Source organism: Bos indicus x Bos taurus, chromosome 14 (assembly GCF_003369695.1).
Source record: "Bos indicus x Bos taurus breed Angus x Brahman F1 hybrid chromosome 14, Bos_hybrid_MaternalHap_v2.0, whole genome shotgun sequence".
NCBI classification, from domain to species: domain Eukaryota; kingdom Metazoa; phylum Chordata; class Mammalia; order Artiodactyla; family Bovidae; genus Bos; species Bos indicus x Bos taurus.
The window spans coordinates 1,839,259-1,865,176 of NC_040089.1; the positions used below are offsets into that span (position 1 = coordinate 1,839,259).

A 25,918-nucleotide genomic window follows, 5' to 3' on the forward strand; every position below is an offset into this window, starting at 1 on the left:
CGCACTTGGCAAACAAGGGTGGCCCTTCTGTCTGCCTCCGTGGTTGCTGATGAGACAGTCAAAGTCATTTGGATAATTTTCCCCTTACAAATAATTCGTTATTTTTCTTTGCACTTTCATGAGTTAATTCTTTGTCTTTAGTTTTTAGCAGTTTGATCTTGATGCATCTGACAATGAATTTCTTCAGTTCACTGATCTTGAGCCTGTAGGATTATGTATTTTAACTAATCTTCAGCCATTTTTTCTTCAAATATTTTTTCTGCGTCACACTTTCTTGTCTCTCTCTGAGATCCCGAGTCTGGGAATATTAGACCTTCTGATAGTATCCCTCTGGTCCCAGAGGCTATGTTTTTCTTCTCTTAATCTCAGCTCTCCTCCTGCTCGTACCAGAGACTCTGACTTGGCCTGTGTTCACGTCCACTAGTGATTTCCTCTGTTTTCGCCTTCTTCTCTGGGACTCCACCCCTCGGTGCTTTTCACCTTGCTTACGTATTTTTCAGCTGTCATGTTTCCGTTTGTTTCTTCCTCTTGTCTTTATTTCCTGAGGTTTCTATATTTTTTATTTCAAGAGTGTTTGCCCATACTTATTGGAACATTTTTATAACGGCTGCTTTTAAATTTTTGTTTGGTAATCCTAACATCTGTGTTATCTCAAGTTGGCTCCTGTTTATTGTTTTGTTCCATGCAAAACACAAGTTGTGATTTTCCTGTTTTGTATGCCAAATTGTTTTGGATTGCATCCTAGAAATCTTGAATACTACTTTATAGGCTCTGGATGTTGTCTGAGTCCCATGGAGATGTAGATACTTAGGCTGGAGCAGACAATCTAACCAGTCGCGTTCAGGCTCTGACCAGTCTTCAGGGGCTGGGATTCCTGCGTCAGGTCAGAGGTTAGAGCCTTTTGTTGCTCTTCAGATCCATCCTGTGTGAGCGTCCGGCGGTCGTTCTGGGCTTGGGTAGTGTCTACCCTGTAGCTCGTTTCTTAGATTTTTGGCACACCATTCATCGTCCACACCCGCTTAGCTTGACCCTTGGCAATCACACACACGTAAGGGTCACTTTCCCACACCCCTTCTCTGTGTTCTCTGATCCTTCATTTCCTGGGATGCCTTCCTTTTGGTCTTTGGCCAAAGGGAGGGGTTTTCATTAGAATGCTCTGCTGTGTACTTCCTAGGGCTGTGTCCATATCCAGGACCATGTGGAGTGAGGAGGGGGTGATGGAAAAAAAGGTGAGAAAGAACTGGCATTCTTGAGCGCACAGCTTCTAGTTGGAGAGGGCATCTCCCCTCCACTGGTACACTGAACGCCCGCGGGCCCACTGCTGTCGCCAGCTAAAGCCAAGCTGGCCACTGTGAGGACTGCCTGGGGGCTGGGTGATGACAGAGAAAAGAAAAATAAGCTGGGCATCTCTCCACCCTCTTCCTTGAGCCATAACTGGAGGGATTTTCTCTGAACTCTTCTGGTGGCTCTGATGCCTATTTCAGACTTCAGCCTGCCTTGAGTCTAAGCTGCAGGACCCGAGGGACAAAGGGGAGAAGCCGCCAGTGAGTTGAGGGTGCTTCAAAGTCCAGTTTTCTTCCCAGGCACCTGCTTGCCTTCACTCGCCAGAGTCCTCACGCAGCTGCTCTGTGTGATCTGTCCAGGTTTCATAGCCACGTTCCGTGAGGGGGTGTGTGTGCCTGCACCGTCCTACCTAGAACCGAACCCCAGAGACTGACACCAATCTCCCCGCCCTACGGCCTCAACCACCAGGGTGTCTGTGCACGTGCGCTCAGTCGCTTCAGTCGTGTCCGACTCTTTGTGACCCTATCGACTGTGGCCCACCAGGCCCCTCTGTTCATGGGATTCTCCAGGCAAGTATACTGGAGTCAGTTGCCAGGCCCTTCTCCAGGGGATCTTCCTGACCCGGGGATCAAACCCACGTCTCTCACATCTCCTGCACTGGCAGGTGGGTTCTTTATCACCAGCGCCATCTGGGAGGCCGACTGGGGCGCCACCTATCTTCAAATGGGAGAAGGTAAGAGGGGATGGGTCCCCCCATTTAATTATCTGTGTTTCCAACATGGGGGAGTCACAGACCCTCCATCTGGGACATGAGGGAGGGTCTAGGCTTGACCTGCCAAGCGAAGCATCACCCCACATGCAGAAGGCCAGGGTGAAGGTAACCGGGCCACGTGATGGGGCAGGCACGGTCCAAAGCCATCACTGACCACTCGGCCGAGTCACCCAGAATTCAGGAAGGGTGGGTGGCAGGAGCATCGTCCTCTGACCTTCTGAAGATGTGTGGACCCTCCCCACACTGCCTAACAGCAACCTTCCCTCTTTGACTCTTGAGAAAAGCCTTTATCTTCCTATGAGATGCTGGCCCTCTGAGCCTTTAGACTTCTTTTTAGAGGCTTATTTATTTTTGGCTGTGCTGGTGTTTGTTGCTGCATGTGGGCTTTTTCTAGTTGCAGCAAGCGGGGTATATACTCCTCACTGAGGTTCACAGGCTTCTCACAGCGGTGGTTTCTCTTGCTGTGGGGCATGGGCTCTCGGCGTGCACGCTCTGTAGTTGAAGCTCTCAGGCTCTAGAGCATGGGCTCAGTAGCTGTGGCACATCGGCTTCATCACCCCAAGGCCCGTGGGATCTTCTTGGACCAGGGATCGAACCTGTGTCCCCGGCACTGGCAGGCAGATTCTTAACCACTGGACCACCAGGAAAGCTGCCCGGAGACATTGGTTCCAAAGTTCTCATCCTCTTCTGTCACTAAATGGACGGAAGAACCAGCCTCTGTTAGGCAAACAGCATTCTTGGGACTGAGAGCTGGTGGGCCTCCCCAGGGTGGGGGAGCGGTGAGGGTGGATGGGGCCACCGTGGGGCTGAGTGTTGACGCCTGCCCTGCGGAGGGGACGTGGCCACCACGCACAGCTGTGACAGCGGGGACGGGAGGTGTCCATGCTCCCACGGTGGCAGCAAGACAGTGGTGGGGGAGTGCATGCCACGGCCGCTGCTGACGGCAGTGTGGGTACCTACTCCTGAGTTGCACTCCTGTGCGACTCAGGAGTGGGGTGAGCTGTCACCGGTGAGACCCCGACCCAGTCCGGGGTGGGGGGCAGGGAGGTGGTGGCCCACAGCCAGAGTCCTGTCCCTGGGTCCTGAGAGACTGGCCTGCTGGCAGTTCACTGTGGAGAGTGGACCGGAGCAGCTCCTGGGGTGGGTGGGGGAGAGGCTGCGCTAGGCGCCTTCGTCCCGGGCTGGTGGTGGCTGGCAGCAGTGCTGGGGAGCTCGTGCCTGGCCTGAAGGAGAAAGGGGTGCCTGCCCCCCCACCCCCGAAGCCACCGCGAGCCCCAGGTCCGGGGCAGGGGCCAGGCCTGCTCACCGCTGACCCTGCTCCTCCCAACGCGGTGACTTCTTGGAGCTGGATTTCAGCAGCAGAGCTCGAAGCAAAAGTAGATCATGGGGAGGGAGGCAGGAGGGGGGGTTCAGGATGGGGGACGCATGTACACCCATGGCTGATTCATGTCAGTGTATGGCAAAAACCACTACAATATTGTAAAGTCATTAGCTTCCAATTAAAATACATGAATTAAAAACAATAGAGGGTGGGATGGAGCTGGAGGGGAAGCTTCATGGCTGGAGGCCAGGGGTGGGGGCCTTAGACGGTGCAGGGCTGCAGGTGCCTCCTCCGCATGGAACCACCCTGCTGCCTGTAGGGGCTCACAGGGGAGTGACTCGGACGGGGTCCAGACCTGGATGCCGGACGAGGACACGTTCCCAGGCCTCCAGGTTCCCAGACGGGACCTGAGCATCGCTTCCACTCAGGGCTTCAGCCCCAGGGGGGACCTCCTGCCTCCGGGCCAGGCGGAGACCCAGCCTCAGGCGTAGGTGCGGCCCTGAGCCTGGTCTGAGCCCCGCCTTGCTGGACAGTCTAGGGATCCCGTCCTTGGCTGTTGGGAGGCCTGGGTAGGAGAAGCAGGGGGGCGGCGGTTGTGGGGATCCCGCTTTGAGCTGGGCACCAGCTGCGTGACGTCCGCCGGCAAGTCCACGCTCTGTCCGGGGCCCACACGCTGCTGCCCCTCCCCTCTGCGCCCAGCCCAACTGGACTCCTGGCAGGAGAGGCAGGGCCCACAGTGCCGCGGTGACTCCCGCAGCGCCCCCTCACTTTATTTTTATCCCCGTCGAGCCCTATAAATACTGCAGTGATCGCCAAGTACAGTCAACGTGCCCGAGGCCTCCTGCCGTCAGTGCTGCCCACCCACTTGGTGGGCACCCAGGGCCGAGGGGCAGAGAGCCAAGGCTCTGGGGAGGTGGGGCAGGCCTGGGATGGACCCCAGATCCCCTCCACTTGGGGCATGTTGGCACCGCCCCTCTTGCTTCCTGGTTATGGTGCCAAGGAAACAGGATGTTTCCTTTCTCTGAAGGCTCTGGGCCTCAGTTTTCCCATCATAGAAACAGGGGTGACAAGCTGGGTGGAGGTTGGACATTGTCGTCTCCCCTCTCCCGATGCCCACTCCTGGAGGGGACAGGGGTTTCTCTGGCTTCAGTCTCTGCTGCCCCTGTGCTTGGGTCAAGACCTTTTGTGAATATTTGTTTGGTGAGTGGATGGATGGATGGATGATGGATGGAAGGATTTGATGGGTGGGTGAGTGGGCAGATGCATGGAAAGTTGAGAGGGTGGACGGATGAAGGACATGAACTAACGGCCGGAAAGTGCTGAACCCAAGGGGCTCGTGCAGTGCGCAAGCCACGCCACTGTGCTTTATCAGGGCACGCCCCCTTCACCTCCAGGCAGCCACTGCTCTTGGATGGCAAGTCCTCCCTGGATCTGTCAAGACATGGAGGGAGGAGGGGCTTAGGAACTCACCTGGAGGACTGGTGGGGGAGTCCCAGGCAGGGGCAGGGGGAGGGGGGCTCATGAAACCATAAAGGCAATGTGGGTGTGCTCCCCAGCCGGGAGACTCTGCTCTGCCCCCCGTGGTGGTGGTGCCCCCAAGCGAGAATGTGTGGAAATGCCGACGTGGCTTAGGACACAGGGACACAGGGGGTCATGGTTGGGCTGGGCTTGGTCCTCCCTGATCTCACCGCAGGGACCACCATTCCTGTGCCCAGCCGGCACTGCAGAGGCCTGGGCGTGTGTCCCCATGCTGGACCCCCACTCAGCTGGTATGCCTGCCTTGATCACCACCCACCTGGATGGAAACGAGGGAGAAGCCTGCCTCGGTGGTCTGCTCCGCTGTCAACACCAGGGTAACGCCACCCAGTCGCCCTGTACTGCCTGCGGAGGTCCAAGACCCGCATCCCACCCCTCGTACCCTGGGCGCTCCCTGCAGTCAAGGCTGGGGAAGCAGCCACTGTGGTCCAGCCTGGATTCCCTTTCTCTCGGCCTCCATCACCTCTGAGGGCCAGAGATGCCGTCTGTTCTCGTGCCGGACACTCTCAAGGGTAAAGGCGCAAAGGGCCTGCTGGCTGCAGGGAGAAGTCCCCAGCCATACCCTTCAAGCCCCCTTGTCCACCTGTTTTCAGAGCCCACAGCTCGGCCAGGGGGCAGGTATCTGAGAGGGAGAAGGGACAGTCAGGGATCTGGGCTGAGAGAGAGACTTTTAGAGCTTGAGGAGTCGTGGGGACCCCAGGGAAAGGGACAGACAGCAGAGCCTCCAGCCCTGGGGACCTGGGCAGTCAGCAGAGAGAGAGAGAGAGACGAGCATTGGACCCGTAGCCAGGAGCTCAGGCTCCAGTGCTGTGAAAGAGCAAGCCCCGGGCCGGGCAGCTTGGAGCGGCAACTCTGTGGCAGGGCCAGCCTTGAAGGGTGGGGACCGACCGGGCACGGGTGAGAGGCGCACCTGGAGAGTTGGTGCTGTGGGCTTGGGTTGGCGTCCTGAAGGCACTTGGATGTTATGGTGGATGATGGTGGCCCAGGAAGGGCCTTGAATGGGGGGTTCATGCCCCCAAATCAGACAGGTGCGTGAGCTGGCAGAACAGGGGCACTGTGGAGCCGGTCCTGGGGAGGGTGCTCCCACTCAGCCCCGCCACAGACCCCCTGCGTCAGCCCGGAAGGTGGGGCTGGCGGGCTTTCCGCCCACAGGCAGCACTGTCGTGAGGTTCAGCAGCTCTCTGGGTTGCAGGGAGGGGGCCCTGGAAGCACACAGTTGTGATTTTGTAAAATGTTCTTCTTGTTGAGGTTTACCTTTGTCATTAGCATCTTGTTACCTTGGTTCCCTGCACGTGCTGGTGGGGATGGGGGATAGTGCACCAAAGCCAGTTCTCGACTCTGAGTGTGAGAGGGTGTGTGACTGTACATGAGTGTGTGTGACTGTGTTTGTGCCAGTGTGTGCAGGGAGGAGGGGAGGGGAGATGGGGGAGCCCAGACAAATCCCCACGGGTTAGAGGAGCTCGGATAGAATTCCACCCAGGAGGTGGACACGGTAACCCTCTGCAGCACCCACGGTAGATTCAAACCAGTCCTGCCTGGCAAACTCCTACTCATCCTTCAGCACCCAGTCCAAACGCTCCTTCTCTGGGAAATCTTTCCAACACCCTGGGAAAAATGTACTGTTTCCGAATGTGACCTTCTAACTCAGAAGGTAAAGAATCTGCCTGCAATGCTGGAGACCCAGTTTTGATCCCTGGGTTGGGAAGATCCTCTGGAGAAGGGAATGGCTACCTGCTCCTGTGTTCTTGCCTGGAGAATCCCAGAGACAGAGGAACCTGGTGAGCTATAGTCCGTGGGATTGCAAAGAGCTGAACATGACTGAAAGGCGATAATAAAAAACAACAGACTTAGCGCCCAGTAGGTGATTCTGTGGGCCTCCCTGTCTCCTTCTGCTCCTCTGAGATGCCGAGGGCAGCACCAACATGGCGCCTGGCAGTAGCGCTTGACACCACCCAAGATTCAGTGATAAATCGGACAGGCCACGTGCTCACACGTGCCCTGGGGCTTCAGCGGGCCAGGCCTGGGCTAAGGGCTGGAAAGGCTTGGCAGGTGCCGGCCCACACGAGCCTCGCATCAGCCCGCAGAGCAGGGCACATTGTGGTCCGTGTCGCAGGCCTGAGGAAGCCAAGGCTCAGAGTCGCTGCCACCCTGCAGGCCTGTGGTAGAGCTGGGAGGATGTGCTGCAGGGCTGGTGGGAGGCTGGGCAGTCGGTGGCTGTGGCCACTGGTCTGGTGGCCCAACTGGAGAGAGAAGAGGAAGAGGGAGGGAAGAAGGAGCCCATTTGTCCCTAAAAAGAGACCCGATATCGAAAGAACCAGGCGCTGTCCACGTGCTCACGTGCTCACAGGGGTATGGAGCAACTGTGAGGAAATCAGGGGCTTGCAGGCAGGAGCTACGCTGGTCCTGGTGTGGGGGCTCCTCGGCAGAGAGAACTTACCATGCTACTCCCAGAGGAGTTCAAACCAAAGGCCCAGCTCCCGGCGCCCTGCCTGGGGGTAAGCCAGACCCTCACTGGGTGCTGGGAGAACCCTGACCTCTCCCTGCCCCCTGCTGTTGACTTGTCTTCCTCACAGACTTGCCAACTCCTCACCCCAACTCCCTGGGCCCCTGGGAAGCGGCGCTGGGCTGATCGTCTGGGCTCAGGGTCCTGCAGAAGCGGTACCTTCTCCTCTGTCCATTTCCTGACCTTGCCCTCTCCTCTCACACTCGGTCACCTGCAGATGAGACGGCCCCTCTCCTGGGCCCATTCCCTCTTGGGGCTTGTCCGGTGATAACCGGGGGCCCTCAAACCAGGGGAGCCCTCCACGTCCTGGTGACAAGGGGGACGCACGCAGGACCGTGGGGCTGGCTCATGGCGGCTGGAAAGGGGCGTCCTTCACTGCTGCTCCTGGTCCTGTGTCCAGGGCCAGCCATGGGGCCACCAAACTGCCCGGGGGGCCACAGAACGTGGCTGTGTCCAAGACAGAGAAGCAAGCACCCAGGAGCGCTGGCTGCCTCGGCTGGTCCCCAAGGTGTCCCCTCCGATGTCTGTCTTCCCACTCCTCCGGCTCTCGCCTCCCACAGGAGCACTGTGGGCTGCCCCGTGGCCCGGCGCGGCCGGCACACTCACCACCCTCATGGGGTCCCAGCTTCACCTGGGTCCAAGTACCGCCGCACAGCGTGTACACCGAGAACCGTAATCTCGGGCCGAACTGCGTGCTGTGGAGTGGAAGGTAGGAGGTGCTCTTCAACCCCGCAGCCCGTGATCTTGCGGCCATTACAGGCTGAGAGCCCCAAGGGGCGCCAGTGATGCAGAGGTGGGGCCTTGGCTGGGTGTCAGCGACAGGCCTGGGCCCCCAGAGCCGCCGAGGCCCTTTGGGACCTGCGGGTACCCGTCCCCACCAGGGCCAGCACCCCGCCCCCCGCCCCCCGTGGCTGAGGGAGAGAAGAGGTAGGCAGAGCAGCTGGCGCGGTCAGGACGGATGGCTATCCCTCAAGACTTCCCCATGCTAGGCGTCCTCGTCGAGGGGGCCTTCCCTGACCCTCAGCCCCCTTGGGTCCCCACACCCCCATTCTGCTCCTGTACAGCCTCCACCCATGTCCCCACGCACATCTGTGTGACTTGCAGCCCACCTGCTAAACAAACCACAGGCACTGCGACAAGGGCTGCGTCTTCACAGAGGTTGCTAGGTAGGCCCCATTGCCACCGTCTTATTGGTGCAAGAGCCCAGATGGCTGCTGGGAACATAATCCTTGGGAGGAAGACATTTCCTAGCCTCCTTTGCAACTTGTTGTTGTTGCTAAGTCACTTCAGTCGTGTCCAACTCTGTGTGACCCTGTAGACAGCAGCCCACCAGGCTCCCCCATCCCTGGGATTCTCCAGGCAAGAACACTGGAGTGGGTTGCCATTTCCTTCTCCGATGCAAGAAAGTGAAAAGTGAAAGTGAAGTCACTCAGTCGTGTCCGACCCTCAGCGACCCCATGGACTGCAGCCTTCTAGGCTCCTCCGTCCATAGGATTTTCCAGGCAAGAGTACTGGAGTGGGATGCCATTGCCTTCTTCAACTAGAAGTACCCAAAGGACCCAGTTCTGGCCAAGCGGGGATGATGGTGTAAGCAGGTGTACAATATCTAGGAAGTGTCTTTAAAAGGATGGGATGGGGATGAGTGACTTCCCACTGTCCAGATCTCCTTCTTGCTATTGAAAAGCAGATGTGATGGCTGGCACTTACACAGCCACCTTGTGCCATGAGGCAGAGGGCCCATTTTGAAGATCAGAGAAGCAACAAGATTAAACCAGTCTGGGATACTGATGATTGTGAGGGGCGCCCTCCCAGCCTTACAGCCTATTTGGGCTAGAATGTGTAATACTGAAAGTACACACTGATCTTGTTTCAGTCACTGTCATTGGAATTTTCTGTCATTAGCAACCAAAACTAATTGTATGGCATCCCCATGGCTTAGTATGTTGCCTGACACTGGAAATAAGATTGTTGAATGAATAAGTGATGACAAACAGGATAAGATTTGGCAAGAGGAGTCTGGACGTTGTGCCAGGTAGCAAGCCTGGGTGGTGGGTGTGGAACAGACAGATGGCTCCTTGGGGCGTGGAGATGCCTCCTCCCACAAGGATGGAGAAGAAGCAGGCTCTGCTACTTCCTAGGAGGGGGGGCAAACTCTTCCTTCACAGAGGATGTGATTAGCAAAGATGACACTCAAATGCTCCTGTTGGGATTTTCTTTTACTTTTTTTTTTTTTGCCACTCCTGCTTGGTGATAAATACCTTGGGAGGCTGTTACGAGTTTCATGCTGGAGTCAGTTTTCTAAGAGCCTGGGGCTGTGATGAGACTGCTCTTGAATGGTTGGGGGCAAGATTCTTCTTTTCGTCAGATCCCTGCGGGGTGCTGGGCCTGTGCCAGAACTTTCCCAGCACACATCCCCCTGTGACACTGCCCCCCCACACAGGTGACAGGGGCGACGTGGTATGCCCCCCTCCCCCCACCCTGCCCCTCCCACGCCTGCGCTCGGGCACTCTGCGGCCTCAGAGGCTCCCACATCAACGCTTTGGAAAATGTGCCCAGAGGAGGTGTCACTGCTCAACATCACCCAGCAACACAGGTGTAGGTGTGGTGATGGAACAGACTAGGCTCTGTGGGGACACGGAGTGAACACTACGGCCCTGTGCGTGTCTGAGGTCAGCTTTAGTGGGCGCTGCAGAGGGTCCTCCAGAAGCGGGGCACGGGGGGAGGATGCGACTCACAGACAGATATCTTGTGGGGTCTGCAGCAGCTTCCTCCCTCCGTTCTTCCTCTGGGGGTCTCTTAGACGTCCCCTTTACCCAACCTCCCTCCTGGTTCTCCCAGGGGGAGGTCCTGATGGAGGGGCCCGCGCTACTGCTTCTGGGGGGTGGGGTGGGACGCTAGAGGGCTTGCCCCAGATAAAGAGGAAGCAGTAGGTACTCAGCACTGGCTCTGGGCTGGCCCTGCTGGCACCAGACCAGGGTCCCCCAAACTCTAGGATCTAACGCCTGATGATCTGAGGTGGAGCTCATGTAATAATCACGGAAATAAAGTGCACAATAAATGCAACGCCCCAAACCATTCTCCTCTCTCCCCCAAAATTGTCTTCCACGGGTCCCTGGTGCCAAAACAGCTTGGGACGCAGCTAGACTACCCTGTTGGGGGTTGGGGAGCTGGGTCGGCAGGAAGCACACTCTGCAGGCGGTCGTCCTGGAGGAGGTGTGGTCCCGTTTCCCCTCCTTCCCTCCACCCCCCAGCACGGGGCGTGGCCCCGCACCTTCAGCTCCACAGCCGGGCGCTCTGGAGACCCGTCCCCATAAGGCCCTCGGCGGAAAGGCTTTGGTCTGCGCCCCAGCAGGTGCGGATCAAGGCGTGGCGTCCAGGGGCGCGGCTCCTCTCGGCAGTCCCCGTGGGCCGTCCTAGACCTGGGCGCCGACCCTTCTGTCCTCGGCTCTCGAGTCCAGGCCCTGCGTGATCCCTGCGTCGCAGCGACACTGCCTCTCAGATCCTTGAGATCTGGTTGGGCGTCCAAAGCGAGTCCTCCCACTTCGTGTCTAAGTGACCCTGCTCCGCAGATGGGAATACATAGCCTCGGAGAAGCGAGTAAGCCGGCCCCGAGGCCGCTACTTGATGCACGGTACTTCGTGGCTCTCGAGGACCACACATCCCGGCGACCGCAAGCGCGCCTGCCGGGCGCAGGCTTTCTGGCCCAGTCGGCCGCCGTCCCAGGCCGTTTCCGCCGCCCGCGCGGGGCCCTCTGGGACTTGTAGTTCCGAATCGTACACCGCCCTCGGCGCGTCCGTGGCTCTGCGGCCATTGGCTGGCTTGAGGCGTCGGGGCTGCGCGACGGGCGGGAGCGCCTCGCGGCCCTCGCCGCGCGGAAGGGTCGTCACGTGATATTTGGATCCTGGCTCCGCCCCCTCCCCGCCCCGCCCGCCTAGAGCGCACGGAGCGCGCCCGCGAGCTACCCAGGCCCAGGTGAGGCGGCTGCGCGCGGAGGAGCCGGGCTGGCGGCGGCGGACCGGCGTGGCAAGGCTGGGTCGGCTCGGGGCCGCGTTCCCCGAGGCGGGGCCGACGCCGAAAGGGGCGCGCGGGGCCCGCGGGGGCCGGGGGCGGGGCGCGCGCGGGGCGGGCGGGGCCTCCGGGAGGGGCGGGGCTGCAGTGGGCTGAGGCCTGGGGGCGGGGTCGGGGGCGGGGCGGGTCTCGGGGGCGGAGCGCTTGTCCAGGGGCCCCAGTGCCCACTTGCTGGGCACCGGAATGGTCCTCATCGCCCGCGAGTGGGAGGGAGCCGTCGAGGGAGAGCTCGGCCCCGCGTGCCTCTTCTCCGGGCCTTCCTGCCCGCCCTCCACTTTTGGCTTGAAACGTGCCTCCTGGGCTCCGAGGATGAGGGCTCTCCCGCCTGTCCACCTTCTGTTGACCCCGATCTGTGCTGCCTCAGTGGACTCCCTTCGGGGACCTCCTGTCGGGAGACTCAAGTCTCACTCATGCCCTCTGGGCTCCACGCGCGGCGTCCGCTGTGGCGGCCACTAGCTAGTGAGGCGCAGGCCTGGAATACTGCGGTCACGGCAGAAAGTTTTGAGGGTGAAGCAGTGGGACTAGAGGGGCCTCTGCCATGGCAGCTACGCCCGGCTCTCTCCTCCCCTGCCTTCTTCCTGCCCACGGCTTGGTTCCTGGCTGGATGGCACCTCACCGTCCTTCCAGTGGGTCTCAGCCCGCTTTCCTGACCACCCTTTCCAATCACTACCCTGGTTCAGGTCCCTTCCCTTTTCCTTCCCAGCGCTTCACGTTTTGTGTTTCTCACTTGTTTGCGTCTTTTCTGCTTTATCCTGGGTCCCCGTGAGGCAGGGGTTGCTATTGTTCCTCACTGTAGCCCCAGTGTGGACACAGTGTCAGGGTGAGAACCAGGGCAAGCATGTCAGTATTGGCGTGCTTCGGTCTATTACAGTGATATTTCCTAGTGGCTCAGCCTCATACACCGCAGGTCCTCAGTAGAAACCTGGTTCAGCAAATGCTTGCCCAGGAGTGGCTGTGGGAAAGTGGCAGTCCAGGAAGGCTTCCTGGAGGAGGTGGAGCTTCCTGGCCCCCTGCACATTTCTCTCCTCCTCTCTTGGCCTGTTTGCCCTGTCTGTATCCCCGCTGCCTTCCCTGGGTGCTCCTCTGCAGGCCCTGAGGTGGGCATCTAGGCACAGGCACTGCTCTCTGGGGGTTTTGGGTCTTGTGGGCAGACAGGAGTCCTTAAGTCCCCTCCTGTAAGGTGATGGTTGGTCGGGACCTGGTTCCTGCCTTCTGCTCCAGCCACATCTTCCACCACTTGCTTTGTGTGGCCCGCTAGGACACACGCTCTTACTTCCTGCACATCATGTCTTTTCTCACTGGTATGAGGCTGTCTGTGTCTTCCTCTTAGAATGCCTTCTACTCTGACTGTCCCCTACCTCCCCTGGGTTGGTTCACCCATGTCTGTGCCCATGGCTCACAGCACACAGCACCCTGCTTGTTACTGAGAGTTTTCTTGCTCTCTGACTAGTGTTTGGACTAGTGCTGGGGAGAAGTGAACTGTTGGTTAGACCTGTTTTTTTTTTTTTTTTTTAAATGTGCACAGGCATGTCTGTGGTTGCTGGGTTTGTTTTGATTGTATTATTTGCTACAAGAGGAATTTAACCTGGGCGGCTCAGTCCAGCCGTAATTCTTTCTGTTATTTGAATTGTGATTTGTGACATCACTAGTAATGATGGACTTGCTGGGCTGTGAAGGTAGCGGCCTCTGAGATTTGGCTGTTTTCTGCCAGAACACCCAGCACTGCCTGGCTCGTAAGTGTTTGCTGGATCCGTAAATGGAGGAGTGGGCGATGAAAGACTAAAGTGGAGGGAGAATGAGCAGATCAGAGTGGAGGGTCCTGTTCTGCCTCCTCCAGCGATGTTGCCCTGGGTGTTTGATGCTGGTCCTTGCACTTGTCCCTGCTCTCTGCTCTGAATGTCCTTGTCCTGCGTGGGTGCCTTAGGGCAGAGGAGGCAAATGCCACTCACAGATTTTCTTGAAGCCAGACATGAGAATCAGAGAAGAAATGTGGATAACATAACTGTGTAGGGCAGTCCCTCATACCACAAATATTGGTGCACACTATCATCTGGGAGACACAGTAGTGAGCCTGACAGATAACATTCCTGTTGCCGTAATAAATAGGACCGTTTTCAGTTCAGTCCAGTCGCTCAGTCATGTCCGACTCTTTGCGACCCCATGAATCGCAGCACGCCAGGCCTCCCTGTCCATCACCAACTCCCGGAGTTCACTCAGACTCACGTCCATCGAGTCAGTGATGCCATCCAGCCATCTCATCCTCTGTCGTCCCCTTCTCCTCCTGCTCCCAATCCCTCCCAGCATCAGAGTCTTTTCCAGTGAGTCAACTCTTCGCATGAGGTGGCCAAAGTACTGGAGTTTCAGCTTTAGCATCATTCCTTCCAAAGAAATCCCAGGGCTGATCTCTTTCAGAATGGACTGGTTGGATGTCCTTGCAGTCCAAGGGACTCTCAAGAGTCTTCTCCAACACCACAGTTCAAAAGCATCAATTCTTCGGTGCTCAGCCTTCTTCACAGTCCAACTCTCAAATCCATACATGACCACAGGAAAAACCATAGCCTTAACTAGACGAACCTTTGTTGGCAGAGTAATGTCTCTGCTTTTGAATATGCTGTCTAGGTTGGTCATAACTTTCCTTCCAACGAGTAAGTGTCTTTTAATTTCATGGCTGCAGTCACCATCTGCAGTGATTTTGGAGCCCCCAAAAATAAAGTCTGACACTGTTTCCACCGTTTCCCCATCTATTTCCCATGAAGTGATGGGACCGGATGCCATGATCTTCGTTTTCTGAATGTTGAGCTTCAAGCCAACTTTTTCACTCTCCACTTCACTTTCATCAAGAGACTTTTTAGTTCCTCTTCACTTTCTGCCATAAGGGTAGTGTCATCTGCATATCTGAGGTTATTGATATTTCTCCCAGCAATCTTGATTCCAGCTTGTGCTTCTTCCAGTCCAGCGTTTCTTGTGATGTACTCTGCATATAAGTTAAATAAGCAGGGTGACAATATATAGCCTTGACGTACTCCTTTTCCTATTTGGAACCAGTCTGTTGTTCCATGTCCAGTTCGAACTGTTGCTTCCTGACCTGCATACAGATTTCTCAAGAGGCAGATCAGATGGTCTGGTATTCCCATCTCTTTCAGAATTTTCCACAGTTTATTGTGATCCACACAGTCAAAGGCTTTGGCATAGTCAATAAAGCAGAAATAGATGTTTTTATGGAACTCTCTTGCTTTTTCCATGATCCAGCGGATGTTGGCAATTTGATCTCTGGTTCCTCTGCCTTTTCTAAAACCAGCTTGAACATCAGGAAGTTCATGGTTCACATATTGCTGAAGCCTGGCTTGGAGAATTTTGAGCATTACTTTACTAGCGTGTGAGATGAGTGCAATTGTGCAGTAGTTTGAGCATTCTCTGGCATTGCCTTTCTTTGGGATTGGAATGAAAACTGACCTTTTCCAGTGCTGTGGCCACTGCTGAGTTTTCCAAATGTGCTGGCATATTGAGTGCAGCACTTTCACAGCATCATCTTTCAGGATTTGAAATAGCTCAACTGGAATTCCATCACCTCCACTAGCTTTGTTCGTAGTGATGCTTTCTAAGGCCCACTTGACTTCACATTCCAGGATGTCTGGCTCTAGGTCAGTGATCGCACCATCGTGATTATCTGGGTCATGAAGATCTTTTTTGTACAGTTCTTCTGTGTATTCTTGCCATCTCTTCTTAATATCTTCTGCTTCTGTTAGGTCCAAACCATTTCTGTCCTTTATCGAGCCCATCTTTGCATGAAATGTTCCCTCGGTATCTCTAATTTTCTTGAAGAGATCTCTAATCTTTCCCATTCTGTTGTTTTCCTCTATTTCCTTGCATTGATCTCTGAGGAAGGCTTTCTTATCTCTCCTTGCTATTCTTTGGAACTCTGCATTCAGATGCTTATAACTTTCCTTTCCTCCTTTGCTTTTCGCTTCTCTTCTTTTCACAGCTATTTGTAAGGCCTCCCCAGACAGCCATTTTGCTTTTTTGCATTTCTTTTCCATGGGGATGGTCTTGATCCCTGTCTCCTGTACAATGTCACGAACCTCATTCCATAGTTCATCAGGCACTCTATCTATCAGATCTAGGCCCTTAAATCTATTTCTCACTTCCACTGTATAATCATAAGGGATTTGATTTAGGTCATACCTGAATGGTCTAGTGGTTTTCCCTACTTTCTTCAATTTAAATCTGAATTTGGCAATAAGGAGTTCATGGTCTGAGCCACAGTCAGCTCCTGGTCTTGTTTTTACTGACTGTATAGAGCTTCTCCATCTTTGGCTGCAAAGAATATAATCAATCTGATTTCGGTGTTGACCATCTGGTGATGTCCATGTGTAGAGTCTTCTCTTGTGTTGTTGGAAGAGGATGTTTGTTATGACCAGTGCATTTTCTTGGCAAAACTCAGTTAGTCTTTGCCCTGCTTCCTTCCGTATTCCAAGGCCAAATTTGCCTGTTACTCCAGGTGTTTCTTGACTTCCTACTTTTGCATTCCAGTCCCCTATAATGAAAAGGACATCTTTTTTGGGTGTTAGTTCTAAAAGGTCTTGTAGGTCTTCATAGAACCGTTCAACTTCAGTTTCTTCAGCATTACTGGTTGGGGCATAGACTTGGATTACTGTGATATTGAATGGTTTGCTTTGGAAACGAACAGAGATCATTCTGTCATTTTTGAGATTGCATCCAAGTACTGCATTTCGGACTCTTTTGTTGACCATGATGGCTACTCCATTTCTTCTGAGGGATTCCTGCCCGCAGTAGTAGATACAATGGTCATCTGAGTTAATTATGCAGAAAATTAAGTGGCGCGATAGAGAACTGAGCACTAGTGATAGAAGGTGAGTTGGAAGTGCCGTTGCCGAGGCCCTGGGAGGGGCTCTGGGGGTCAGGGAGTGCCCGGGAGGCTGGTGTGGCCGCCCCACTTCTGAGCAGCCCTCTGGCTCCAGAGAGCTGGCTCCGGCCTGCCTGTGCGGCACACTAGTGGGCACACAGGAGAAGCGACCATTGTCAGCCTCTTCGTATCATAGCTGTGATGGTCATCACCGCTTATGGAGCTCTGGGGTCTGCCAGGCAGCTGCTGCTGCTGCTAAGTCGCTTCAGTCGTGTCTGACCTGTGCAGCTCCATAGACGGCAGCCCACCAGGCTCCCCCATCCCTCGGATTCTCCAGGCAAGAACACTGGAGTGTGTTGCCATTTCCTTCTCCAATGCTTGCAAGTGAAAAGTGAAAGTGAAGTTGCTCAGTCGTGTCCGACCCTCAGCGACCCCGTGGTCTGCAGCCTACCAGGCTCCTCTGTCCATGGGATTTTCCAGGCAGGAGTACTGGAGTGGGGTGCCACTGCCTTCTCCGAGGCAGCTGCTGGGTTCCTTATATTCCTAAGATGAGGACACTTCCTAGTGCTGGGTAGCTTATCCAGAGTCACAGGCCCGTAAGTGAGTGGCTGGGATTTGATCTCAGCCCGTTGTCTCCCGAGCCTGCTCACCACTCTGCAGCCCTACCCGCCCAGCACTCCTGCTCTCCTGCCTCCCGGACGACAGATGGGAGGGTGCTTACACCCCGGAGGATGCCCTGTCCCTTGGAGGACGTCTGTGGTGATGGTGGTGGTTACCCTGGTAAAGACTTAATCCTGGACTCCCCTCAGTGTTGAACCGATGTTCTCAAGCAGAGCCAGGCAAGGGTCGGGGGCATCAGGAGCCCAGGTCTGGAAGTGTGTTTTTGGCTGGGATCGGGGGGAGGCTGGCCTGGAACTTGGAGTTCTGGTTCCCAGTGCGGCAGATGAAAGGAGGTTAGAGTGAGCCCACCGTTGGCTGCGGCTGCTCTCCAGGTCCTGTGGAAAGGTGTCCAGTTGTCTAGTCAAGCATTTTTAGGGCTTTGGTACCAGGCGCTGTGCTCGGGCACCTGTCTGTCCATGTCTGTCCTCTGATGCCCAAGCCAGACCCTGGATGTGGCCTCTAGCGGGGGTGCAGACTGCACCTGCACCTACTTGGAAGCTTGATATTGGGGGTGCGGGGTGGCGGTGGGGGTGGGATGCTGCCTGGGGAGGACAGAGGGCAGGCCCCTCGGGAGATGAGGGGTGTCAGAGCTCTGCTCAGGAGTCAGCGCCAGCCGGGGGCAGCCCCCCGCCTCCTGCCCAGCCACCTCTGGCTACCCTCCACCGGGATCCATAATCCATTCCTGCCAAGTGTTTGGAAAGGGACTCATTTCACACCAGCAGCCCGGAATCAGTCCCTCCCACGGTAGCCCAGAAGCCTCCACCCGGGCCTGGCTGCCCTCAGCACCGGCTCTCGGTGGCCGTGCTAATGAGGAGCTGGATCCCTGCCCCGGCCTGCCCTCCTCCTGCCAGGGTGCTAATGAGCTCGCGAGGCAGGAAACGGGCCTGGGCTCCAGAGCCAGGGTCCAGAAAGGCTTCACTTGCAGGGCTGATGTCCCAGCTGGTCCCTGCACCCCCAGTCCCCTCTCAGTGTCCTGGCTTTTCTTGCCCAGGGGCCAGTCTGCAGCATCAGGCTGCCTGTTGCACTTGCCCTTTGCAGCTCTGGCAGTGTCTTTTCAGCCTGGATGTCTTTTCAGCCTCTGGTCGACCCCCTGGGCTGACTTCTCGGCTGCCCAGACCTGTCCTTTGGGATCAGCTCTGCTGCCCTGCTGGCTGGAATGGCCGGGCGCCAACCCCACCTGGTCTTAGAGCTGTTGGTCAGAGCAGGGAGGCGGGGAGAGGGGATGTCTGTTTTCCCGAGGCTGCAAAGTGCAGGGCAGGCTGGGAGCAGGACCGTGGGTCCAGCCCCAGAACCTGGACTTTATCCACAGTGTCATCAGTGTGGGGTTGTGGAGAGCTGCTGGACCAGTGGAGGGGACCTCCTGGAACTGGAGGCTTCTAGTTACCCTAGCTGCCTGCTCCTTCTCCCTTCCCACAGAGCAGCTCTGGTCTCCTCCATTCTATGTGAACTCTCTGGGGATGATTGTGTTTGAAGAAAGGATCCTGCAGCTGGAAAGCTCTAAAGCTGGCTCTGCCCTTGTTTTACACTGGGAAGGGGGTCGTTGAGGCCTGAGCCACCTGCTGCTGTGGGGTGCAGCCTTGTCTGGCCTCCTGTCTGGCAGTGTGTGTTGCTGCCCACCTGTGGGAGGGCTTGGAGGCCTGTGGAGGAGGGGCCCCACAGGCAGCATGCGGGCTGGGCTCTGTCTTAAGAGCCAGGATGGCCACCTGGGCAAGAGTGAAGTCAGGCAGGCATGGGTGGGACTGGATGAGCAGAAGTCCTGGCAGTGTCGGGTAGGCCTTGCTGCAGCACCGAGCACCCCCCAGGTGCCAGCAGTGGCAAGCCCTAAGGCGGCTTGTGCCTTGGGAAGGGCGCCCTTCCTCCCTTTGCTTGCCCTTTCCTCCTGGGACTGCTCTGTGCCCAGAAAGAGGGTGAACCGTGGTGGGGTTCCCCTCCTATGGTCCCCACGTTCCAGGGGGCCGGCGCTCAGGAGCCAGGCCAGGCTGAATGCGTCCTCTGTTTTGTCCACCTGGCGGCCTCGGGCATGGACGCCAGCAGCCCCGTGTCTTTTCTCTTTTTGTTATTAAGCTTTACATTTGGCCACGTTGTGTATTCACGTTGTAGGAACTAATTCTGAGCCTCCTGTGTTCCTTTCCCCGGTTTCTCAGGAAGCTGTAGCACAGTCACACCCAGGACACCAGCGAGGGTGTAGTGGGGATACAGGCTGCTTCTGTCATGTGGCGTCACTCTGGTGGCCATGCCCACCTCCCTGCCACCCTCGCCCCCCTGAATTCCTCGGAAGCCCCGGCCTGTCCTCCTTTTTCCTTGTCATTTCATACAAATGGAATCAGACAGTATGTGGCCCTTGGGGACTGACTCTTTTCATTTGGTGTAATTCCCTGGAGGTTTTTCTTGCTTGTCATACGTATCCGTACTTTGCTTCTTTTTGCCCCTGGGTCTGCCGTGCTATGGTGTGAATGGACCACAGTCTAACGGTTTCAGTGCCTTGTGCTTTTTGAAAAGTTTATATAGTTCAAAAGTAGAAACGTATAAGGAAGGGACTTTTCTGGTTGTCCAGTGGCTAAGACTCCACACTCTCAGCGCAGGGTCAGGGGACTTGATCCCACATGCCGCATCTGAGAGTTTGTATGTCACGAATAAAGATTCCCCTGTGCTGCAGCCAGGGCTTCCCAGGTGGCATGGAGGTGAAGATTCCACTTGTCAACGTAGGAGATGCAGGAGGTGCGGGTTTTAGCCTTGGTTCGGGAAGATCCCCTGGAGGAGGAAATGGCACCCCACTCTAGTATTTTTGCCCGGAGAATCCCATGGACAGAGGAGCCTGGTGGGCTAAAGTCCACAGGGTCACACAGAATAACTGAAAGATCGTGTGTGGCGCGGCGAAGAGGGAGGATCCCGAGAGTCGCAGCTGAAACTTGGTGCCACCGGGTGAGTAACTGCATGAATCCAGAAATGCACATTAAAGAGACAGACGAGGAGGCTTGCAGTAGAGAGGTGAAGGTCTCCCCATCCCAGCGGGCCAGGTCCACGTCTCCACACGTGACCTGCCGCTGGTCTCGTACCTGTCCTTCCACATACATAAGAATATGATTACCAACCGAGGAAGAAATCTGTGCCCCGCACCCGGCCCCCCGCCACAAACCAAAACGTCCTGGAGGTCTTCCCCCATCAGTACAGAGAACTTTTCTTTTCCTTGTCGACAACTACAGAGTGGTTCAAATATGGATATTTCAGAATCAATTTAACACAGTCTTTTGTTGATAGAAATCATGACAGAACGAATGACTGGTTTGTATGTCATCTGACGCGTGTATGTAGGATGTATCCTCCGGGTCGGAAGACTCAGACCTTCCTCGTTAGGACACACTGCCAACTCCCCCCACCAAAGTGGTGCCCCAATCCATACCCCCTCAGGAGTTGTGGGTGCCTGTCCCCCAGCTGCTCCCACGCTGAGTGTGGTCAGGCTTCAGAGGGGGACAGTCTGCCTTGCCTATGTGATGAATGAACGTGGTACGTTTTTATGTATCACAGAGCCATTTGTATTTTCCGTGTGAGCTTTCTGCTCCTTGACTTTGCTCGTGTTTTGAAAGCGCGTGGTGACTCTGCTTTCCCTGCTGACTGTGGACGTGGGCTCTCTGAGCGTCAGCTGGGTTCAGGGCATTTGCCGCCGCCGTTTGTTGTCCTCACTGTTCTGCCACTTTCGTGCCATCAGATCTGCCAGCTTTCACGTGTGGCGCTTGGATTTGGAGGTGTAGTTGATGAAGGCTTCTTTGCTTTAAGGTTAAAAAGAAATCCTGTGTTTTCTTCTCATTCTTGTTGATTTGCTTTTAAAGTTTTTATTCATTTGTATTTTATCCTGGCATATGGTGTGAGATACGGATCTGACCTTAATTTTTTCCAGATGATTTATCGATAGTCCTGTCCGGGTTATTAAAAAGTCCATTTCTTCCCCGGTTTTGGGGTTTTAGGTTTTGGTTTTAGGTTTTGGGTTTTAGGTTTTGGTTTTAGGGGCTAGGCATGCTCCAAACTGCCATTTGTGTTTAGAGTTTAAAATTATGTATTTATTGGGATAAGAGCACTTTACCAAAGACCTGCGTGGCTGCATGGCATAGGAGCGGTGGAGAGGAGATACCCCACGTCCAAGGTCAGGAGCGGTGACCTGGAGGAGATACCCCATGTCCAAGGTCAGGAGCGGCGGCCGTGAGGAGATACCTCACTTCCAAGGTAAGAGAAACCCAAATAAGACAGTAAGCGCTGAGAGAGGGCATCAGAAGGCAGACAGACTGAAACCACAATCACAGAAAACTAGCCAATCTGATCACACGGACCACAGCCTTGCCTAACTCAGTGAAACTAAGCTATGCTGTGTGGGGCCACCCAAGATGGGAGGGTCATGGTGGAGAGGTCTGACAGAATGTGGTCCACTGGAGAAGGGAATGGCAAACCACTTCAGTATTCTTGCCTTGAGAACCTCATGAACAGTATGAAAATGCAAAATGATAGGATACTGAAAGATGGAACTTCCCGGGTCAGTAGGTGCCCAGTATGCTACTGGAGATCAGTGGGGAAATAACTCCAGAAAGAAGAAGGGATGGAGCTAAAGCAAAAACAACACGCAGTTGTGGATGTGACTGGTGATAGAAGCAAGGTCTGATGCTGTAAAGAGCAATATTGCATAGGAACCTGGAATGTTAGGTCCATGAATCAAGGCAAATTGGAAGTGGTCAAACAGGAGATGGCAAGAGTGAACGTTGACATTTTAGGATTCAGCAAACTAAAATGGACTGGAATGGGTGAATTTAACTCAGATGACCATTATATCTACTACTCTGGGCAGGAATCCCTTAGAAGAAATGGAGTAGCCATCATAGTCAACAGAGAGTCCAAAATGCAGTACTTGGATGCAATCTCAAAAATGACAGAATGATCTCTGTTCGTTTCCAAGGCAAGCCATTCAATATCACTGTAATCCAAGTCTATGCCTTGACCAGAAATGCTGAAGAAGCTGAAGTTGAACGGTTCTATGAAGGCTTTCAAGACCTTTTAGAACTAACACCCAAAAAAGATGTCCTTTTCATTATAGGGGACTGGAATGCAAAAGTAGGAAGTCAAGAACACCTGGAGTAACAGGCAAATTTGGCCTTGGAGTACAGAATGAAGCAGGGCAAAGGCTAATAGAGTTTTGCCAAGAAAATGCACTGGTCATAGCAAACACCCTCTTCTAACAACACAAGAGAAGACTCTACACATGGACATCACCAGATGGTCGACACCGAAATCAGATTGAATATATTCTTTGCAGCCAAAGATGGAGAAGCTCTATACAGTCAGCAAAAACAAGACCAGGAGCTGACTGTGGCTCAGACCATGAACTCCTTATTGCCAAATTCAGATTTAAATTGAAGAAAGTAGGGAAAACCACTAGACCATTCAGGTATGACCTAAATCAAATCGTTTATGATTATACAGTGGAAGTGAGATAGATTTAAGGGACTAGATCTGCTAGAGTGCCTGATGAACTATGGACAGAGGTTCATGACGTTGTACAGGAGACAGGGATCAAGACCATCCCCAAGAAAAAGAAATGCAAAAAAGCAAAATGGCTGTCTGGGGAGGCCTTACAAATAGCTGTGAAAAGAAGAGAAGTGAAAAGCAAAGGAGGAAAGGAAAGATATAAGCATCTGAATGCAGAGTTCCAAAGAATAGCAAGGAGAGATAAGAAAGCCTTCCTCAGAGATCAATGCAAGGAAATAGAGGAAAACAACAGAATGGGAAAGACTAGAGATCTCTTCAAGAAAATTAGAGATACCAAGGGAACATTTCATGCAAAGATGAGCTTGATAAAGGACAGAAATGGTATGGACCTAACAGAAATAGAAGATATTAAGAAGAGGTGGCAAGAATACACAGAAGAACTGTACAAAATAGATCTTCACGACTCAGATAATCACGATGATGTGATCACTGACTTAGAGCCAGACATCCTGGAATGTGAAGTCAAGTGGGCCTTAGAAAGCATCACTACGAACAAAGCTAGTGGAGGTGATGGAATTCCAGTTGAGCTATTCCAAATCCTGAAAGGTGATGCTGAGAAAGTGCTGCACTTAATATGCCAGCAAATTTGGAAAACTCAGCAGTGGCCACAGGACTGGAAAAGATCAGTCTTCATTCCAATCCCAAAGAAAGGCAATGCCAAAGAATGCTCAGACTACCGCATAATTGTACTCATTTCAGAAGCTAGTAAAGTAATGCTCAAAATTCTCCAAGCCAGGCTTCAGCAATACGTGAACCGTGAACTTCCTGATGTTCAAGCTGGTTTTAGAAAAGGCAGAGGAACCAGAGATCAAATTGCCAACATCTGTTGGATCATGAAAAAAGCAAGAGAGTTCCAGAAAAACATCTATTTCTGCTTTATTGACTATGCCAAAGCCTTTGACTGTGTGGATCAAAACAAACTGGAAAATTCTGAAAGAGATGGGAATACCAGACCACCTGACCTGCCTCTTGAGAAATCTGTATGCAGGTCAGGAAGCAACAATTTGAACTGGACATGGAACAACAGACTGGTTCCAAATAGGAAAAGGAGTACGTCAAGGCTGTATATTGTCACCCTGCTTATTTAACTTCTATGCAGAGTACATCATGAGAAATGGTGGGCTGGATAAAGCAGAAGCTGGAATCAAGATTGCTGGGAGAAATATCAATAACCTCAGATATGCAGATGACACCACCCTTATGGCAGAAAGTGAAGAAGAACTAAAGAGCCTCTTGATTAAAGTGAAAGAGGAGAGTGAAAAAGTTGACTTAAAGTTCAACATTCAGAAAACGAAGATCATGGCGTTCGGTCCCATCACTTCATGGGAAATAGATGGGGAAACAGTAAGAACAGTGGCTGACTTTATTTTGGGGGGCTCCAAAATCACTGCAGATGGTGATTGCAGCCATGAAATTAAAAGATGCTTACTCGTTGGAAGGAAAGTTAGGACCAACCTAGACAGCATATTCAAAAGCAGAGACATTACTTTGCCAACAAAGGTCCATCTTAGTCAAGGCTATGATTTTTCCAGTAGTCATGTATGGATGTGAGAATTGGACTATAAAGAAGGCTGAGCGCCGAAGAGTTGATGCTTTTGAACTGTGGTGTTGGAGAAGACTCTTGAGAGTCCCTTGGACTGCAAGGAGATCCAACCTGTCCATCCTAAAGGAAATCAGTCCTGGGTGTTCATTGGAAGGACTGATGTTGAAGCTGAAACTCCAATACTTTGGCCACCTCATGTGAAGAGCTGACTCATTGGAAAAGACCCTGATGCTGGGAAAGATTGAGGGCAGGAGCAGAAGGGGACGACAGAGGATGAGGTGGTTGGATGGCATCACCGACTCAATGGAGATGAGTTTGGGTGAACTGTGGGAGTTAGTGATGGACCGGGAGGCCTGGCATGCCGCGGTTCATGGGGTCGCAAGGAGTCAGAAACGACTGAGCGACTGAACTGAACTGAACCCTCTTCACAGTTTGACGTGCACAGAACAGTACTGCATGCACAGTACAAGTGCTGTGTGCCTGGTACAGTGCTATATACACAGTACAAGTACTGCATGCACAGTACAAGTGCTGTGTGCCTGGTACAGTACTATATACACAGTACAAGTACTGCATGCACAGTACAAGTGCTGTGTGCCTGGTACAGTACTATATACACAGTACAAGTACTGCATGCACAGTACAAGTGCTGTGTGCCTGGTACAGTACTATATACACAGTACAAGTACTGCATGCACAGTACAAGTGCTGTGTGCCTGGTACAGTACTATATACACAGTACAAGTACTGCATGCACAGTACAAGTGCCACATCCTGTTGTCCAGGTGCAGCGTTGCCAGCCGTGCTCTGGATATGCATCGTCTTGCTTCCCTGCAGCTTTCTCCCTGGTGCTTAGCAGCTCCCCTCCTCCCGGGCCCCAGCCCCTGCAACCACTGTTCTACTCAGTGGTTCTCTGAACGAGACTATTTTATTTATTTATTTTTTATAAATTTATTCGTTCATTTTCTTCCGCTGTGTCGGGCCTTAGTTGTGGCCCCTGGGATCTTCCTTGGATCATCATGGATCTTTTCTGTGTGGCTTGCGGGCTTAGTTGCCCTGTGGCGTGTGGGATCTTAGCTCCCTGACCAGATATTGAACCTGGGTCTCTTCCGTTACAAGGCAGATTCTTAACCACTGGTCCACCAGGCAAGTGCCTGGACTGCTTAGATGCCTTATATAGGTGGCGTCACGCAGTGTTTGTCCTTCTGTAACGGGCTTATTTCACTTTGCACATGTCCCCGAGGTCCATATGTCGTCGCACATGGCAGAATGTGGTTGTTTTTAAAGTCTGAAGCATGTCCACCATGTGGACCTCATCTCCTTCATCTGCAGATGGGACTGAGGTTGTCTCCACGTCTGGGCTGCTGTGAGTGACCCTGCGGTGACCATGGGGGGCATCTGTCCGAGATCCTGATTTTAATTCTTTCAAATAAATGCTCAGAAATGGGATCACTGATTCGTATGTGTTGTGTTAGTTGCTTAGTTGTGTCTGACTCTTTGTGACCCCGTGGACTGTAGCCCACCAGGCTCCTCTGTCCTTGGAATTATCCAGGCAAGAATAGGGTTGCCATTCCCTTCTCCAGAGGATCCTCCTGGCCCAGGGGATGAACCTGGGGCTCCTGCACTGCAGGCAGATTCCCCACCAACTGAGTCGCCAGGGAAGCCCTTTGGTTTGGTTGCCAAGTTGTGTCTGACTTTCTGTGACCCCTGTGGAGCATGGGTAGCCCACCATGCTCTCCTCTGTCCATGGGATTTCCCAGGCAAGGATACTGGAGTGAGTTGCCATTTTCTTCTCCAAATGCTCAGAAGTGGGATTGCTGAATCGTATGGTAGTTCTG

At 53.9% G+C, this 25,918-nt stretch overlaps 1 protein-coding gene across 9 annotated transcripts in view; it reads left to right on the plus strand.

The window, feature by feature from the left end:
* The first annotated feature begins 11,243 nt into the window (after positions 1–11,243).
* Positions 11,244–25,918, plus strand: part of TSNARE1 (t-SNARE domain containing 1) — a 117,777-nt gene continuing 103,102 nt past the window's right edge. The window contains exon 1 of one of the 9 annotated variants that reach the window (XM_027560699.1): positions 11,244–11,388. The gene's annotated coding sequence lies outside the window, so the exon portion shown is untranslated. The remainder of the gene's footprint in view (positions 11,389–25,918) is intronic. The other 8 variants (XM_027560697.1, XM_027560700.1, XR_003514385.1 and 5 more) reach the window with 8 other exon arrangements.